The 20,396-nt window shown below is 39.3% G+C and overlaps 1 long non-coding RNA gene across 3 annotated transcripts in view; it reads left to right on the forward strand.

Moving 5' to 3' along the window:
* Positions 1-18,283, forward strand: part of LOC106734770 (uncharacterized) — a 50,467-nt gene extending 32,184 nt beyond the window's left edge. For 2 of the 3 annotated variants that reach the window (XR_003549257.1, XR_003549258.1), the window contains exon 4: positions 16,574-18,283. This is a non-coding gene — a long non-coding RNA (uncharacterized LOC106734770). The remainder of the gene's footprint in view (positions 1-16,573) is intronic. The other variant, XR_001370318.2, reaches the window with a different exon arrangement.
* Positions 18,284-20,396: the final 2,113 nt, after the last annotated feature.

Below are 20,396 nucleotides of genomic sequence, written 5' to 3' on the forward strand. Positions count from 1 at the left end.
TTCTCTCTCTCTCTCTCTCTCTTTCTTTCTTTCTTTCTTTCTTTCTTTCTTTCTTTCTTTCTTTCTTTCTTTCTTTCTTTCTTTCTTTCTTTCTTTCTTTCATTTTAACTTTTAGTTTAGAACAGTTTTAGAAGTAAAGGAAAGTTGCCAAAATAGCATGGTGCATTCCCAGGCACCTTCTACTAGTTTTCTCTGTTATTCACATTTTAAACTACCGTGGTTTGTTGGTCACAATCAATGAGCCAATATGGACACATGATTACTAACCTCATACTTTATTCAAATTTCCTTAATTTCTCCCTATTGTCCCCTTAGTGTTCAGGATCCCAGCCAGGGCACCACACTGCATTTAGTTGTCAGGTCATCTTGAGGTCTTCACGCTGTGAAGTTTCTAAGAATAAGCTTTTCCATCCTCTGGCTTCTTTCCTCCCTTCTTCTCTCTCTCCTTCCCTCCTTGCAGTTTTGAGAAGTAGTGGTCAAGTATTTAGTAGTTTGTTCCTCTTTATATCTGTACTCTCCCTTTGAGTTCTAGAAATGACTGACTTTTAAGTTATCTTTCTAATGTTGCCTTTTTCAGATGTTCTATGATTGGAACCCAGTACGTCTTCTCACATGGACTCCTTCATTCAGAAATAACACCTTTAGCATTTCATTCATGTTTCTGTATGGGTTGATAGTTCATTTCTTCCTATTGCTGAATAATACTCCATGGTATAGGCATATCTATATTGTTGTGCTGGAGAATTTATTTGAACATTTCTTGAATTTGCAGTTATGCTTGAGATGAATTCATTTAGTTTTTGTTTGTGAAGGTCTTTATTTCTCCCTAATTGTGAAGGATAATTACACTGAATTAAGAATTCTAGATTTGTGGTGTTTTTTCTTTTAACACTAAATATTAAATTCCTCTCTTTTCTTGTTTGCAAGGTTTCTGATGAAAAGTGTGCCGTAGAGTCAGCCCTGTAGCACAGTGGTTAAGGGAGCTATAGCCCACATGGCTAACTGTAGTTTGAACCCCAGCATTGGTGGCTAGGAAAACATGTGGGGCACATGTGCACAAGGGCCCAAATCTTGATGAGATAGAGAAATGGAAGAAAGAGGATGGCGGTATGACCATGGTGTGTTGGATGATGGTTTCTCTCTCTCTCTCTCTCTTTCTCTCTCTCTCTCATCTCTGGTGAATGCATGTGCCCTCTGGCAATTTTAAAAAAAACAGTAAAAGTCATATGTAATTTATATTCTTATTCCTCTACGTAAGAAGTTTTCTACTCTGGATTTTTTTAAGATTTTATCTTTGTCATTCATTGCCTGAAGTTTGATTATGTATACAGAATTAAAAAAACAGCAGTTAGCATAATGACTACATCACTGGACTCCCATGTAGTCAACTGCGGTTCGCATCCTGGACCCAGTGGCTTAATACTCATGCCGGGCGCATGTGCATGCATGCCCAAGATCTCGAGAGGAGAATGGAGGAGAAGGGATTGCTGCATGGTCATCCTCCCTGGGTGGTGATTTCGCGCTTTCTATCTCTCTGTCTCTCTCTGTCTGTCTGGCGAGTGCATGCGCCCTATAGCAAAAACCTCTTCAAAACAAACAAACAAACAAACAAAACAACAAACAAATAAAATTCTTGGTGTTCTCTGAGCTTCCTAGATATGTGATTGTATGTCTTTCAATAATTTCGGAAAGTTTTCATCCTACATTACTTCAGTTAGTTCTTCTTCCTTATCTCATTTTTTCTCCTAGTATTACAATTGCACATATGAGGAGTTTTCAAAAAATTCATGGAAAGGCATATTAGAAAACTTTGAATTTCTTTTTTTTTCAGCAAAATAAACTGATAATTTTATTTTATTTTTTAAATGATTTTTTTGAGGTTCCCTTGTATATTACCTCTTCAGGAATTACCCCAACATTATCAGATGGTTTGTTCTGTTTTATTTTTTCATTCCTTTACTTCTTTGAATTCCAGTTTAAGAAGTTTCTATGGATCTATTTTCAAGATCATTGATTCTTTCTTGGTTGTATTTATTCTACTGATATGTCTTTAGGAAAAAAAATAATTAACACTTCTGTTACAATGTTTTTTATTTTTGACTTCTTTTTTTTTTTTTGAAGAGAGGTTTTTGCTACAGGGCTCATGTGCTTGCTGAAAGACAGAGAGACAGAAAGAACTGAGAAATCATCCACCAAGGAGGATGGCCACACTGCAATCCCTTCTTCTCCGTTCTCTTCTTGGGATCTTGGGCACATATGCACAGACGCCAGTGTGGGTTTAAGCCGTCAGGTCTGGGATTCAAACCACGGTTGACTACATGGGAGTCAAGCAATGTAACCATTACACCATCTGTTGGTCTTGATATTTCTTTTTATAAATAGGTTTATTTTTTCAGAGACAGAAATACAGCATTTCTTATAGTCTGGATGATCCACTCCCTTCTTGCAGCCAGCAGTAGACCACTGGCAAATATATGCTTGGTGTACTTGGAAAGGTCTCTGGGACTTGAACTAAGAATATTCCCATGTGGGATTGCCTCACGGAGGCCTTTTATTAGTTTGCCATTTTTCTGGCCCCATAGCATTTCTTTTTATTCTTTCTTAGAGCTTCCATCTGCTTATTTGCATTACCTAATCATTATTATTATTAATTTTTTTGGCCAGAGGATGTATGCTCTTGCCAGAGAAAAACAGAGAGAGAGAGGGAGAGAGAGAAAGCATCCCTCTCATAAGTAGCAGTTATGCCATAATCCCTTCTCCATTTCTCCCTTTTCTGGGGGGAGGGAAGATTTTTAGCACACATGCACACATGTTTTTCAAACCACTAGGTCTGAGAATGGAACCATGTAGGATCCAGCTTCTTTAACCACCAGGACATGGGCTGGCCTATACTACCCATCTCTTGCATGTTATCTGTGTTTCCCATTATTGCCCTTAACATATTTATTCAAAGTTTAAAAAAAATTCCCAGTCTGATCATTTTAGCACTAGTGTCACATCTAAATTTGGTTCTGATAGTTGCTTTGTTTCCTCACTCTGTTTATGTGTTTAATTTTGCAATTCATTATGTCTTATGATTCTTTTTGTTGAAAGCTGGGCATGTTATATTGGGTAATAGGCCTTTAGTGGGAGGGGTTTATATTAATCTGGTTTAGAGCCAGTCTATGTGCTTTAGCTATATTTGCTAGACACTTAAAATCCTTCTAGTAGTCTCCTTTTTATCTCCCCTTTTGACTTTGGACATCCTTAACTATTCTTCTTGAGAATGTGTTTTGCAGCCATGTCTCAGGGAGACTGACAAGTCACTGGACAGCAAGTTGACTATGTTGGCTTTCCTTCACCCTGGAATGAGAACATTATATGTGGACTGCAATGGATACACAATCCAGGTTTGGGTTTGTCTTACCTGCCTATAGTGTGTCAACCAGCACTACTAAAACAAAGTTTACATGGTGTTTGATCCCCTGCTACAGCTTTTGATAGTCCATAGCACTGGACTGAATGGGCTACTATGGTACAAGAAGTGTGGCAGTGGGCATGTGACTGTAGGTTCATTGGTTCTATGTAGAATGTACCATCCAGAAACTGCCAGCCAGATGGGGTGATGGAATGGCCTTTGAAGTGGCAGCTGTGTTGACAGCTTAGAGATGATACTCTGTAAGAATAGAGTACTCTCCTTCAGCGTTAGGTTACACTTTACATGTTCATTATATAGTGCAGTGTCCTTGACCAATAGAATACAAGGGAATCAAGATATGGAAGAGGAGATTTTTCTGCACTGCCTCATAGCTTAGTGGTTACTTGAGCTTGATCCCACATAGCCAACTGATGTTTGAATTCCAACCCTGATGATTTGAAAAACAGGGCAGGCCTGTGTGTGTGTGTGTGTGTGCCCCAAATACCAGCAGGGTGCAGAAATGGAAGCAAAGGGATTGTGGCATGACCATGCCCCATAGGGAGGGTGCTTTCTTCCTCTCTTTCTCTCAGTCCATTTGATGAGTGCATGCATCCTCATTAATTTTTTTTTTCCCTTTGGAGAAATTTTCGCTATAGGGCGCTTGTGCTCGCCAGACAGACAGAGAGAAATATAGAGACAGAAAGCGAGAAATCACCCCCCGAGGGGGGTTGGCCATGCCGCAATCCCTTCTCCTCCATTCTCCTCTCGGGATCTTGGGCACGCATGTACACGCGCCTGGCGTGAGTTTTAAGCCACCGGGTCCAGGATGCGAACCGCGGTCGACTACATGGGAGTCCAGTGACATAGCCATTATGCTAACTGCTGGTTCCCATCCTCATTAATTTTTTTTAAAAAATAAGAAGAAATGGGAAATTTTCCTCTTCACCATCATGGCCAGCAGTCTATTTGATACATTTGTGCTTTTGCTGAACTAGAGTTCCTGGATTTCAGAAGGGGGCCAATTTCTCAGTAAGAATCCCATTGAACATTCTGTTCCAGTTAACACCATTCACTTTAGGGTCCTTATATCCAGAGATAAGCAGCAAAAATCAGACATCTTGGCACTGATAATTGACTCCTGAAAATGGTAAGGCTGCTGTTACCTGGCGACATCAGGGAACAACACATTTAGCATCCAGATAATGCACTAAGTTGTCTCTTGATACTCCCCTGCCGATGTTGATAGTAAACACTCAAGTTAGTTAACTATGACCTGAGAAGAGAACATGGTAATCAAGGGCTCGTAAATCTCAGGAATGAGAGTCTGGATCACCCAGACTCACTCACTATTTCAGCTACTAAGATGATATCTGCTGCTGAAGAGAATTTAGAATGGGAAGGAAAAGAGGATAATGGTAAGAACCAATTATGGCCCAGTGACCAACTGCCATAATGGGCGCTATCACTTGTCTCATTGACCTTCATCTTGTAACTTCTTCCCAAAGAAAAGACCAACTGCAATCTTAGAAGAGCTCTTCCCAGGTAGGTCAATTTATTATGAAGCAAATGGGATCCAAGCAGTGCCAGAGGTGGCTTGTAATAGATACTGCTGTTCTAATTGCAGTTCGAGAGCCAAGACTCCCATTTTCCCAGCAGCCAGGAGTGCTGTGTACTGACATCTTAATGTATTCTCAGGTCCCCTCCTGGTCTATTAAAGTTTGATTTTCCCTGGGAAACAGACTCCGAGCTGGAAATTTCAAAGTAGGTGGCTTATTGGCTTGCCATCTACCAAACACAGTGAGGGAAACAGGATTAGACAGCTGGGAAAGAAAGCGAGCAGTACAGCTGCCACAGAAGTCTAAGACAGTTCTGTGAGGGGCTCCATCTGAGGCAAGCAGAGAGGTCTTCATACCCCTAAATCGATCCATCATAGGATCCGCTCTTGAGGTGGAAGAAAAATCTTAGGTAAGTTATCTCCCTTTCTCCAAGGACAAGTCCTAAAGTTGGGCTCAGCTGTGAGATGTGATTCTAGCATCAGAACAACCTGGGATCTTGTTAGAAATGAGGAATGTGATACCCTAGTCCAGATCTGAATCAGAATTTACATTCAACAGGATACTCAGGTGAGGTGCTTTCTCATTTTCTCTCTCTTTCTCTTTCTGGTGAGTGCATGTGCCCTCTTTTTTTTTTTTTTTTAAAACTGTTTCTGTAGGGCTTGTGTGTGTGCTCACCACAGAAACAGAGACAGAGAGAGAGAAAGTGAGAAATCACCCCTGAGGGAGAAAGGCCACGCTATAATCACTTCTCCATTCTCCTCTTGGGATTTGGGGCACGCATGCACACATGGCTGGTATGAGTTTCAAGCTGCTGGGTCGAGGACTTGAACTATGATCAGGCATGTGGGAATCCAGCACCTTAACTACTATACCATGCCCCCCCATTTTTTGTTAAACTTGAAAGTATCATTACAGAAGTTTTTTTAAATGTATAATAACCTGCAAGCTTGTGCTTTATAATATTCTCCCCTTTGTGTCAATTTATTATTTTGTAACTTTATATAAATCTACTTTGTTCCTTATTTTTCATGACAGCTGTCCAAATACTTGAACTTAGAATCCATGTTTTTCCTTGGCTGGACTCTTTATAGATTATTGAAGGCTAGGAACCCTGTCAGTCCTGAGATTTCCATCGGTACCTTTGTTCTTTAGGATTGTTTTAACATCATATTAGAATCTGTAGTAGAAGGATTTATGAAAGGAAAGGCAGGTTACCTCATCTGTTTGCCTTCATGATAGATAAAATGAGGCAGGTTACCTCATCTGTTTGCCTTCATGACAGATAAAATGGGACTAAGAGAACCAGACCTGTAGCCTAGTAGTTAAGGGAGCCAGATCCCACATGGCTCACTGCAGTTTGAATCCCAGTCTGAGTGGCTTAAAAACATCATACCAGGCATGTGTGCAGACCCACTCCTAATCCTGACAGGATGGAGAAATGGAGGAGAAAGAATTGAGGCATTATCACAACCTCTTGGGGGTACTCCCCACTCCTTTCTGTCTCTCCAACTCTTTCTGGTGAGCACATGTGCCCTCTGGCAATTAAAGAAAGGAAAAAAGAGACTAGAAAAAAACAATATTAAAAGCCGACTGTGCTTAAATGTCTTTCTGTTTTTAAAATAACATTTAACTAAGGGTAAATTTAACTTTTACATTAATATGCCTAAAATGAAACTTAGTGATAATTATTATCAAGACTATGGAAAGAACATAGACAATATTTGTATGAAAACTGTGATGAATTAATATTTTTTACAAAATTATAAATTCTTGAAAATTGTAGTGAAAAACATTTCTTAGAAAATTTCTCAAAAATGCTAGCTAGAAGTTTATGAAAGAATTCTTTTGAGAATTTTTGGTTTGTGATTTCAAAGTAAAAAGTAATCTAATAAAAGAAATAAATTCAGTGTAAAAGAAAAGTGGATTGTGTATACACTCAAGCCTCAGGGCATATAAACAGGATGAAACCACTTATCTGACCCTTAGTGATAATTTTCTATAAATTGTGGCATTTTTCCTAAATGTGTTATTCCTCTCAGGGATAACTCTAAAAATGTACTCTTCTCTTTTCTAAACAAAAAACACCTTCATTCTACTGCCTTTTGCATGACAGGATTGGAATGTGAATATGAGAGAAGGAAGAAAGTCTTAATTACTTTTTAAAAAAATTCAAGTTACAAAGCATTAATGGCACAAAGAAATGTAGTATTATCTGTTGAAGATATTTTGTAGTTTTATCAACTGTACTAGGAAGAAATGTTCACCTGTTGAAATACCCATTTTGTAAGCCAAATAATAATGTGATTGAATATATAAAAGAAAATGAAATGAAAAAATTTTTTAAAAAATTAAAAGAAAAAAATTCAAGTTAAATCAGTATTCAGCACATAATATGTTCTAAATAAATGGCTTCTTATATATACAGATGAATGGAGACATATGGTTGCCAATTGGATGCTATTTTTTTCTTTTTATAATTTTTAAAATGTCTTCCCTGAGAGAGACACAGAGAGAGACAGAGTGACAGAGAGACAGCATCTCCAACAGAATCCTCATGCCATGATCCACCCTCAGCTTCAGCAAGCTCTGGATACCGGGTGTGTGTGTGAACCCAGTGTGTTCAGGAAGGTTTCTCTAAACCTTCCCTGGAATCTTTCCATGTAGGTCAGCCTCACAGAGCATTGTATCACATTTGCACCACCCTCCTTCCTAGTCGCCACCTTTGGAAAACAAGTTAGTGTGTATTATCCCTGGTAAAATGGGGCATCGTGAGCTATGCAGAACAGTCCACCTGATGGGACCATTGTAGACTAGTGAGCTCATCAATTCCCCTAATTTAGAGTGTATGTGTTGATGAGCTCAGCCTAATAGTAACAAAAGGTATGAATATGATCCCCATTGGTATGGCTGTGTTTAGAAGCCCAAACTTGAAACCCATAAAGTGGATTTCTCTTATCAATAGGGTGGACTGCTTTCTATGGCATACTTAGACTTTTTTTCCTTTGAAATCTGAGGGACTTTCCAAGATTAAGAAGGCCCTTCTGGCCCTTCTGACCTGCCAAAGTCGTTCATCTTTCCCTCCTTTCTATCATTCTTTGCTTTGTCTTCCTTTAACTGCATTGGAAATGCATTCTCTCACCTGAAATTATGTTTTCTCCATGCAAGTATTACCATGAAAACGACTGTGGAGGAGAGAGGTAAATGCAGAGTAGATGGGTAAACATAATGGTCCAAGAATGATGATGGTGAAATATGACATTTTCTGGTGCTGGATATAATAATGGGTAGAGACAGAGGAATGGGGAAAACAGGCTAGCTCTTTTGCCATGGCAACAATAAGTGCATTTATTATATAAACAGAAGATGGAAAAGCATTTATTTGGTCCCTGTGCTTTGCTTTCCTAATCCTCAGGTTCTCCTGTTTGTAGTTCAGTTGAGATTTTGAAAAGATGGCAGCCAGCTATCTCACAGTGACATGGCTCATATCTTGAAATGCCCGAGATATACAGATATACACTTGTATCCAAAATAAATAAATCAAGAATTTATTTTAAAGTGCATTGAAGAGTAGCCTGAGTCCTCTTTTATTAAGCACAGAAGAACACTCTCTTTAAAAGTTTGTGCCTTTGAGGCAATAAACTTGCAAGCAGGAATCAAGGCACAGTTTTCTTTCCAATTCGATATCATTAGGAGATTGTCTGGCTCATTCATGTATACCTCAGGGGTAAATGGTCATCAGTGAGTCTCTGACGGAGAAACACTAAGTGATCCTAGTCTGAAAGGAAAACCAATGGGCACTTGAGTAGCAGCATTCACTTTATAGCTAGTTCAGAGGGTCCTTTTCTTTTTTCTTTACTATGTCAAAATGTCCCTAATGTTCTCTGGTGCCAGTGGGAAAAGAAAAGCTATTAAATGCTTATAATAGTGAAACATTGTGTTTTAGGAGATAGGAAAGACAAACGAATTGCAAGTCTAGAATACAGTGAATTTCCCAAAAAGAGTTCCTGTGTTTTCTCCATAGTCTCCTTATTTTTTGAAAATTATGTAGAGCTTGATTTAATGTTTTTCTTTCTAAGTAATCTAAAAATGGTAACATGAACTGCAGGATGGGCTGGGTTAAACTACGAGGCAAGAGCTTAAAAATATGCCAGATTTCTGGGTGCAAAGATGAGCCCCACCAGTTATTCCAGTTATTAACTATGTGAGTTTAGGCAAGATATGTTCTATTGCTAAGTCTCAATCTCTTCAAGTACACAACGAGGACAACAAATCTACCATAGAGGGATGTTATCAGGGTTAATATAATAACCAACGCAATGCCCCATTGGGCGTGTGGTTTTGCTCACTTTCTCTCTTTTGCTCTCTAGCAATGCAGCCAGTACGGGGCTTGGCTTTTGCTAGAACTTCAAAAATAGGAACTACATTTCCCATCACTGCACTTAGCTCACATCTTCAGAATCTCTTTTTTGGGCATTCCAATATATTCTGGTCTTCCTTGTCTACAGTCTAGCAGTGTTGACTTACCTGCCAGAATTTGTGTAACATTTTACAAACCCTTCCTAAACGTATACTTCATATTGTGCTATGTCCCATTGTCTAGAGAAAAGTTTAAATTCTTTATCACAGCAGTTAACGACATCAGGATCTGACCCCACATAATATACCTTTCATGAAAAACCATGTTCTTATTTTAAAAAAACATCGTCAGAGGGAAAGTGTACTCAGAAAGAGAGAGAGGGAGACGGAGAAAAGGAGAGAGGAAGAGAGCCACCCATTGGGGCATGGTCACGTTGCAATTCTTTTTCCTCCGTTTCTCCATCCTGTTCAGATTTGGAGCACAGATACACACATGCCATGAGTGGTTTTCAAGCCTCTGAGGCAGGATTTGAACCGTAGTCGGTCATGTGAGATCTGACCCCTTGTACCACCAGGCTGCAGGATTGGTTCAAAAACCTCTGTTCTATTGGCCATGTCCTAAACATAACCTGAAGTTATTTTCCTGCATAATTTCACTCATTTCTCTCCCTCTAACTACACTACTTTCTACTTCTGCATATTAAAATCTTATTCTGTTTGTTTGTTTTTAAATTTGCCAGAAGGCAAGTGTGCTTATCAGAGAGAGAAAGAGAGATAGAGAAAGAAAGCGAGAGAGGGAGAAAGCATCCTTCACAGAGGATGATCATACCACAATCTTTTCTCCTCCATTCTCCCTCCTTTCAGGATTGTGGGAATGCAGTTTTCAAGTCACTTGCAGCCAGGAATTGAGCTGCATGGTTGGCCGCGTGGGATCCAGCTTCTTTTAACCACCAGGTCATGGGCTGACCCTTATTCTTTAAATTTTAGTTTCAATGTTATGTCTTCTATGAGGTCTTTCTTAATACTTTAGGCAGAGAGGCAGAAATGCTCTCTGTTCTTCTGAAATTGGCTAATATTTTCTTATTTTAAACTTAAAAAATAAGCTACTACATGTTTGTCTAAATGCTATTGAGAAAAATAAATCAGGGAGATTGTCATATGGGAGGGTGCAACCTTGTAGTCATGAAGACCTCTCCGTGAAGGAGACATTTTTAGCAAAGATCTGAATAAGGTAAGAGAGAGAAGCATGCGCTTCTAGAGGCAGAAGACGCTGAGGAAAGAGTAGGTAATAAGACCCTGACCTGGGACTGTAATATGTTCGAGGGACATTAGTAAGAAACCATGAGGGCTGAAATGTACAGAGACCAAGAAGAGAGTAATGAGTCAGAGGGGTGTGTGCGTGTGTGTGTGTGTGTGTGTGTGTGTGTGTGTGGTGGCGGCGGTGTGGGGGGTGGAATGTACGTTGATGCTAGGGAATGACTTGTAGAGAAAATCAGCTCCTGGAAGGAAGTGAATGCAGAGAAGAATGGAGAGATGGAGATGAGAGAAGGAGAGTAGGAAGGGAGAAAGAAGTCAGTCTGAAGGCTGTATATTGTATGATTTTATTTAGAGAACACACTACTTATGTACGATTCCTTTTCCTGTAGTTTTACAATCTCTACTCAATTCCCACATTACTTAGGCCAGCAACTTTCTCTCTAGTCCTTTCAGTGAGGTTTTCTTTCATGTATTTGTAACATAGATTTTTTTTTGTTATGCTGTGTCTTCCATTTTTAGATTCCCTGACCACATAAATAATTTAAAAAGCTATTTCATATATACATATATATTTGGTTGAGGTAGTGTTTATAAGGCTTCACCATTGATATATCTATCATCTATCTATCATCTATCTATATATCAGATTTCACTGTTGATACACACACACACACACACATATATGTACACATGCACATTTATATATGTAAAATTTCATATACATAGATTTTCAGCTGAAAGAGTCCACAAACAAAGACATACTTACCACCCAGATCTTTCTAATACTGTTTGTTCCAACAAAAACAACCAAGGACCCTTGGAGAAATAGCTGATTATCAGAAAATATACAGAATGAGTCTGAAACATGTTGTAGTGTTATAAGGTAAAAAATAATGAAAAAATACCAGTGATGATGGGACATAGCAAAGGGAGACAATAGCCAACTTAAGGAGCTCCTAGTGGCCAAATGTGGAACAATTTGAGCAACAAAATACATTAAGTAGCATTGGATATAATCCAGGATATAAAATATATTCCTATACATGTACACTGATATAAATAAATGATTGAATAAGGAAATAAATAGGAAAGAAGATGGATCTCTTGTGCAGAAGAATTACAAATGATTCAGTAACTTCTCCATCCTTAAGGGAGTCTGGCATAACTCTATAGTCCTTAAGTGTGGGCTGTGCAGAGTGACCTTCTTCCAAAGAATACAGTAGGGAAAAGAGGAAAAGAGTAACTTTAGGGACCAGCAGATGGTGTAATGGTTATGGCACTGGACTCGCAAGTTGTTGACCGCAGTTTGAGTCCTGGACTCAGCAGCTTAAAACTCACACCAGGCACATGTGTGTGCATACCCAAGACCCCCAACAGGAGAGCAGAGGAGAAAGTATTGCATTGTTTTCTGTTTCTCTCTCTCTCCAGTGAGAGCATGTGCCCTACAGCAAAAGTCTTTCTCTCACTCTCTTAAAAAAAAAAAAAAGTAACTTTAAGGTGTGAAACTTGATAAACTCTATCTCCGCTGAGTGGTCAAGGTCACTATTAATAGTAGTAAGTCATGTTGATATTGGGTACTTTTGATATGATGTAATGAGAATGGTACTTTACCTCTGTGGTCTTCCTTTCCACCTAACGTTTAACCACAGTGCAATTACAAGAAACAAATAGATGAATCATAATTGAAGGGTCTTATATAAACTACCTGACCAGTACTCCTCAAAACTCTGAAGACCATCAGAAACAAGTAAAGTCTGAAAAATTGTGATCCTCAAGAACAGCCCAAGGAGACATGTTGACTCCATGGAAGGGAGGGAGATCCTCCATTCTGAATGGGATCTTGGAACACAAAAAGAATATAAAACAAAAACTAATGAAACATGAAGAATGAAACATTGGCTTTAGTTAAAATATATGTAGTAATATTGGTTTATTGATTGTGATCAATGCACTGTATTAATGTGGATGTAAATATTAGAAGAGGGGTTGTATGGTATTGCAGTGATTAACACGTGATGCTCTGAGGCAGTCCCACATGGGACAGTTTATAGTTCAAGTTCAAGACCTCCCTGAGTATGCCAGGTACATGCTTGCCCATGATCTGGGGTTGGCTGAAGTCTGGGGTGGGGGGTGGATTACAGTGTCAAGTCTCCTTTGGGTGGGACCAACATGGTGTAGCAGCTATGCTGCTGGACTCACATGATGGACTGTGGTTTGAGTCTCAGACCCGTGGCTTAAACGCACACTGGGCGTGTATGTGTACTTGCTCAGAATCCTGGGAGGAGAAGGGACTGTGGCATGGTACATATTACATATTACCCCCCAAGGGGGTTAATATCTTACTTCCCTCTTACTGTCTCTGTCTCTCTCTCCAGTGAGCACTCACACCCTAAGGCAAAAAGCAATTTCTAAACAAAAACAAAAACAGAAACCAAAAACACTGTTGGGGATGCTCTCTCTCCCTCTGTCTTCCTTTCTGTCTGTCTTGCACATGGAAAACATCTTAAAAATAACATGGGAGATTGGTACGAGGTATAGAAGCTATTATCTTTACAACTTTTTCGTAAATCTGGAACCTCCTCTAAAATAAAAAGTTTATTAAAAGGCCAGCCTTGAAGAGCAGTGGTTAAGTGCTGTGCATTGAGAGCTAGATCCCACATGGCTGACTACAGGTCGAATCCTGGCCCTAGCAGCTTGAGAAACATTCTGAACACATGTGTGAGTGTGTTTGGACACATATACGAGTGTGTCCAAAATCCTGACGAGAGGGGGAAATGGAGGAAAAGGATTGTCACATGACTACACCTTACTGGGGTTGCTTTCTCTATTTCTCTGGAGAGTTCATGTGTCCTCTGGCGATTAGAAAAAAATTTCCTATGACAAGTGTCACCCCATACCCATTGAATCAGAAGGTCTGGGTTTGGGAGCCAGGCATTGGTATTTTCTAAAGATGCCACCTGCTAATGTGCAGTAAAATTTGGGAACCTCTGGGACAGGAGAAATCGCTAAGCCATGGAGGCAGTTATATTTTGGCACTGCTTAATTCATGTGAAATGTTCCTAACTAAATGGAAGCGCTGAGTGTTTTGCTTCTATTTTATACCTATGTGAAGTTGAATTTTTCATAACTAGCGTGATAAAAATAAAGTGCTAGAACACGTTGTCCATTTGAACACCACTTGATGTTACACGATTAGCTATCGAACCACTAATTGACAAAGGTTTCGAGTGTCTAATTACAAGCAATATTATATCTTAAAATTTCTCTTGTAATTTTCCTGCAATTGAAATGGAAAAAATAATACCTTCACATATACACCCTTTCTGTAACTAATCCCTGCTCTTCTCACCAGAGCATAGCAGTGTACTCTCCTGCACCCCCACTGCAGTCCCATTTTCCACCGTTTTAGTTTATCCTGTGCTTCAAGAGCAATCCGAAGGCCCCTTCACCTCCTAAGTTATGGTTGGTTCGGGCAAAATGGAGGAGATAGATATATGTGTAGCTCTAGTCTTCTATTGCCCATCACGATGCTGGTAGTGGCTGTATTTGCTGCAACTCCGACTCCTGTCAACTCCAGCTCTCCTCTTTCCCCGGAAATATGTTTATTTTCTGTATCTTTCAGGTTGAGGAGACTTAATAGTTTCCTGCTGTTGTTAGTTGCTGGGTAATTCACCATTCCTTGCTTATTTTTTCTTTTTTTCAACTTTGTCCATACCTCTTCATTGAAATATTTTTAGTTTAACCCTTTGAGGGTGCTATTTCCTGTTAGTGTGTAGTTGTTAACTCTTTGTTCTTGGGAATGAGGACCCCTCCCTCCCTTGCTAAGGTAATACTCTGCCTTCCTTTTTGGCCTTAAAAATGCCTTTTGTTTTGTGAAATGATGTTGATAGTAGAGAACATTACTTTTTCTAAATCCTTCCTTGGTGGGGGTGGTGGCGGGGGACAGGGAGCATTGGGAAGAGCTGGCAAACCTATGCTAGTTACCCACACATTTTTGGAATTTTACTTTTGAAATTCAGAGTCTGGGAAGCATTGGTGTTGATGGGTATTCAACTTTCATACACAAGGGAATTAGGCTGTAATTCATTCCACCACAAGAATCTTACAAATCTGGTGAAAGCTGCCAACGGCTGTGTGGTAGACACTCAGTTACTGAGGTTTGGTTGTTTGTATAACTTATTGTCCTACTTCAGGAAGAGAGGCAAAGAGTATACGGGAAAATCGAATAGACTGTAAAAATGAAAGTGGGTATTTTTTTATGTCCATTAGTACACATAAAGAGGTAGCACACTGTGTTTTGAGTCTTAACAACACAAATCAGTATTGTGTTGTATTTCACTGGAGATGTGATGGAGGAAGAGTCAGGAAGAGGATAAATGCGTTGGGAAGTTTTAGCGAGAAGTTGAAGGGACTTTTCTATGAGGCGTGTGTGTTTGGTGACAGTGACTTAGAACTTCCATGTTGAGGGATCCCTTTCCCTGGAAATATGTTTATTTTCTGTATCTTTCAGGTTGAGGAGACTTAATAGTTTCCTGCTGTTGTTAGTTGCTGGGTAATTCACCATTCCTTGCTTATTTTTTCTTTTTTTCAACTTTGTCCATACCTCTTCATTGAAATATTTTTAGTTTAACCCTTTGAGGGTGCTATTTCCTGTTAGTGTGTAGTTGTTAACTCTTTGTTCTTGGGAATGAGGACCCCTCCCTCCCTTGCTAAGGTAATACTCTGCCTTCCTTTTTGGCCTTAAAAATGCCTTTTGTTTTGTGAAATGATGTTGATAGTAGAGAACATTACTTTTTCTAAATCCTTCCTTGGTGGGGGTGGTGGCGGGGGACAGGGAGCATTGGGAAGAGCTGGCAAACCTATGCTAGTTACCCACACATTTTTGGAATTTTACTTTTGAAATTCAGAGTCTGGGAAGCATTGGTGTTGATGGGTATTCAACTTTCATACACAAGGGAATTAGGCTGTAATTCATTCCACCACAAGAATCTTACAAATCTGGTGAAAGCTGCCAACGGCTGTGTGGTAGACACTCAGTTACTGAGGTTTGGTTGTTTGTATAACTTATTGTCCTACTTCAGGAAGAGAGGCAAAGAGTATACGGGAAAATCGAATAGACTGTAAAAATGAAAGTGGGTATTTTTTTATGTCCATTAGTACACATAAAGAGGTAGCACACTGTGTTTTGAGTCTTAACAACACAAATCAGTATTGTGTTGTATTTCACTGGAGATGTGATGGAGGAAGAGTCAGGAAGAGGATAAATGCGTTGGGAAGTTTTAGCGAGAAGTTGAAGGGACTTTTCTATGAGGCGTGTGTGTTTGGTGACAGTGACTTAGAACTTCCATGTTGAGGGATCCAGAGATGTTTCATTTGCACTCTTCTAAGTTTTTTTAAAACGATAAATAATGACAGAAGTTCATTTATAGATGACTCCATCACTAGGCAACGTGCCTTGGGCATTTGTGTTTATTGGTGCTTTAAATTAAATGTGTTTTATAGCTAGTCTATAATTAAAACAAAATTTTTCAAGTACCCTGTGCTTTGGAAGGTACAGAACACAGGGCATATACTTATCATAGTCCTGTTCCCTTGACTTTAACATTCTTCTATTTGGAGAGTATAATATTCTTTTTTGTTATATTATATAATATTTCATTTTGACCACAAATGCAGTCATTCATGATTGTTTTTTAGTTTCATTTGTTTAAAAACATATTTTGTCTTTTTTCTCATTATTTTCTCTTGTCTGGATATAGTTTAAGAAAAGGCACAAAGTAATCTTTTAAAACTCATTCTTTCTTTTATACACCTTAATGAGAGAATTTTAAAAGAACCTAATTGGTTAGTCATAAAGAGGAATGTTTTTAACAGTTATCATTCAAATATAATCTATTGTCCACATAGGATGGAAGAAGAACCAAAGAATTTTATTTCTCTTTACATTTCTACTGCTAAAAAAAAATAATAGAAACTTGGAACTCCAATTTATTTCTTCCTTTATCAGGTGGTGGAAACTCGTCTATGGAAAACCTGAGCATGGCCAGCTGTATGTTATCCACTCATGGAGAAAGTTTCACTAAGAGGGAATAAAACTCACCCATGTGGACAAGCAGAGATGGAAATGAGAAGGTCACTGGTGATTTCGGGGTTTCTGAGGAAAACCATATGCGTTGTCTGTTCTTATTGTTATTTGCCGAAATCTTCCTGCTTCTATGACATCAAACTCCCTTCTTTTGGTTAAGCTATTATGTTGGGTAGAATTCTATAATGTACAAGTGACAGAAATACAGCTAGAAGCAGCTTAAGTTGAAGAAGGGAACTGAGGAAAGATCCTGAGGTAGTTTACAGACTTAAACAAAGAATTGATCGAGTGAACTTCCGGAAGGCAGGAGCAGCAACCTCGGGAGAGACTCAGAGCTTGGGGCTAGGAGTTACAAACAGTCAGAATTCACTTTTTCCTCATGTGAGCTCTGCTCCTTTGGGCATCATGCCCTCTATTCAGGAATATTTATTATTTTATACTTTATTTCTGGATAGAGTCTTGCAGTGTTCTGACCTTCTTTTCTTAGCATCCTGAGTGGCAGAGACTAGAAACATGCTATTACCTCTAGCTTTTGTGGTGGGCCAGGAATCCGTTTGGGCCTCCCATGTGACCTGGGTCTACCCAATAGCAGGGTCTATCAGTATGCCATACCATGGCTGTTTTGATGACTTGATATGTTTTTCTCCAACTATTTCTTTTATTGACCCTATGACCCTCTACTACTCATCAGCATTTCTGTGTCCACAGCCACCGAAGGAGATGTTGTAGCACCCTGTGTTTTAAGTCTCAGCAATGCTGAACAGGAGTGAGTTCAGGCTGTCACAGGAGAAAAAGAGAAAAGCCACGAGAGAAGCAGAGAGAGTTCAAGCTGGTGTCCCACCTGCACCTCGTCGGGACTGAGCATTTGTGTTGATGGGTGTTTGACACTGAACGTGTTTTATCATATTAAGTACAGCCCATCTATAATTTAAACAAAACCTTTGAAGTAAACTATGACATTCCCATCGTATATCTCCTACTGTGGGGGAGGAGCGACGAACACTGCCAATGAGTGAGAGTGGCATTGAGAATCACAGAGTAGAAAGAACTACTCCCCTTAAACTAGATAGAGCTAGGGGTGGAAAAAAGACCCAGGTGTTCTCTGCAACATGGGTAGCACAGAGCAGAATGGAGGAAGACCACCAAACCTGTAGCAGCCTCATAGAGATTCAACCTGATTCAGCAAGAGGAAGAACCAAGAGAATAATTCCCAGGTGTAGCATAGACCTGATGCTGGGCCTTGAAAAGCTTCACCCCAAATGCCCAGAGGCCAGAGTGATCTTGGTGCACACTTCTCAGTGCACTTCAAAATGGCATCGGGGACAAGCAAGGAGAATCATTGATTCTGAGGTGATGTTTGGCATGAATTTGTGCAGATCAACACCTGAAAAATTAGACAGGATCAGGAGTCAGATGCCAAATCCAACAGACGACCAAGGATTAGAACCTTTGCTTATTTGGATCCTGCCTTCCTTCCCTTCCTGCTGTCCCCTGCTTTTATATTTGAACTCAAGAGAAAAAAACAGAAACTGAATTCATTGAAGTTTTGCTTTTATCATTGATGAAATGGGATCCTATTTGAAGAAGTTAAAGGATGTTGGGAACCAGCAGTTAGCGTAATGGCTACGTCACTGGACTCTCACGTAGTCGACCGCGGTTCGTGTCCTGGACCCGGTGGCTTAAAACTCACGCCGGGCGCGTGTGCGTGCGTGCCCAAGATCCTGAGAGGAGAATGGAGGAGAAGGGATTGTGGCGTGGCCATCCCCCCTGGGGGGTGATTTCTCGCTTTCTGTCTCTATGTTGTTTCTTTCTGTCTGTCTGGCGAGTGCACGTGCCCTATAGCAAAAATCCCTCCAAAAAAAAAAAGAAGAAGAAGCTAAAGGATGTTGCACAAAAAAAATTAAGCCACACTTTCTGAACACTTGCTCATGTGGCCTGAAATTCAAATTCTATCCTCTATTGCAGGCCATGTTCTTACAGGTGGTAGGAAACCTGGCTACCAGCAGCTGCCACTCACGAACACATCCATTCACCATCTAAGAGGAAAACGCTCTTCATCCCTTCAACTCTCACACCTTGGCACCCTATCCAGGTCCTATTTGAAAAGCTTAGAGAACAATCTTGACACACCTTTCTCTAGTCCCACCCTCTCTACCAATTTCAGTGTCAGGAGTGAGATATGCCAGGCCCACCTTGGACCACTGGCTACGTGGCCTCTGAGGCTGAGATGCTGAAGCTGGCAGCCCCAGTTAGGTCCATTTGCCTTAAGTCAGGGAAGGAGCAGTTTCTTTGCCAAAAGGGAATACTTTGACCAGAGAAAGGGACTGATAAAAACAATATAGTATATTTTAAAATAAAATATCAGTTTTCAAAAATAATTCCCCCCCTTCTTTCTTCATCACAATGTTCTCTATGACCTAAAGAGTAATGTACAGCCAATTGCCTGTGTTAGTTTTGAAAGTTGATGTTTACTTTTTAAATACACTATATATTTAAACCAAACAAACACATTTGAATTCTGTTCATTATCTTTTTAAAAAGAACCATTTATTTATTTAATTCCATTTGTTATTATAATATTATTATTATTTTAATTTGACCAGAGAAAGACAGAGAGAGAGAGAGAGAGAAAGGGAAAGCGAGAAAGCAAGCCGCCAGGTCTGGACGTGAACTGCGATTGGCCATGTTGGAATCCAGTGCCTTAACCACCCCACCAGCTGCTGGCCCCATGTTCCTATCTTGTATGGTCATACTAATGAAGGTTTCCTTAATGCCAGATTGATTTGATTAGGCAAGAAACTGAAATGATAAATAAGATACTGATAATATCTTTTATTATCCATTCATTTAGAACTAGAACCTGAGCTCTGAAAAAAAAAAAATTAGTCTTTTCATTGTATATTTGTAAACTTTGCAGCAGCTTAACTATGAGAATTGGCTTGTAGGTCAGTGAATAGGGCCCGGTGGCTTCTGCTCCCAAATCCTATTACACTCCTGCAGAGAACAACCTGCTTTGTGCTGTGTGAAAATTGGTTTATACTATGTGTGTATCAGTCATCAGGATGATCAGAAATATCGGCCCCTTTCTTACATCGTAAATCTTAAATGTATTTTTATCAAAACTTCCTTTAGTTGCATCATTCTGAAATGATTTTATTCCAGCCAATTGCTTATTCAATATCAACCTTTTTAGGCAATATTCTAGGAGTAATTTCTCAATATTTGTAATCAACTTTATTTTCAGTATGTTCTTCCAGGTGAAGGAAATAATTAATTTGACTTATGTATAAAAGTGGAATAATTTTGTGTTTTGTCTTATAGCCTGTGCCACTTCTGAGAAATAAGCAAATAGATAATAAATATAATAGCATTAGGCACTGAAAAAATGTAAAACTTATTCCTCAAGGAAATGTCATATTTTAGTCAACTTTCTGGTATTAATTTAAACTTGGAGTTAAGTCATTTTTTCTTGATATGAAATTATAAACACACAACCCACATTACTTGCCTTTCAACTCAAAACAGCTTTTTATTGTTTCTTGTTTTGATTTTATTATTATAATTTCTAGTTGCTAGAGAATAGTTGTATACATGTATGGGGTAGAGTGTGTAGAGTGTGCATTGTGAAATGGTCAAATCAAGGCAATAAACATTAGGACATCACAAACATTTATCATTCTTTGTGTTGTGCACATTCAGAATCCACTCCTCTGTTTTGAAGTGTGCCTTGAATTGTCTCCAGCTA

The sequence above is a fragment of the Tupaia chinensis genome, unplaced genomic scaffold (assembly GCF_000334495.1).
Source record: "Tupaia chinensis unplaced genomic scaffold, TupChi_1.0 Scaffold000215_1, whole genome shotgun sequence".
In the NCBI taxonomy this organism is placed as follows: Eukaryota; Metazoa; Chordata; class Mammalia; order Scandentia; family Tupaiidae; genus Tupaia; species Tupaia belangeri.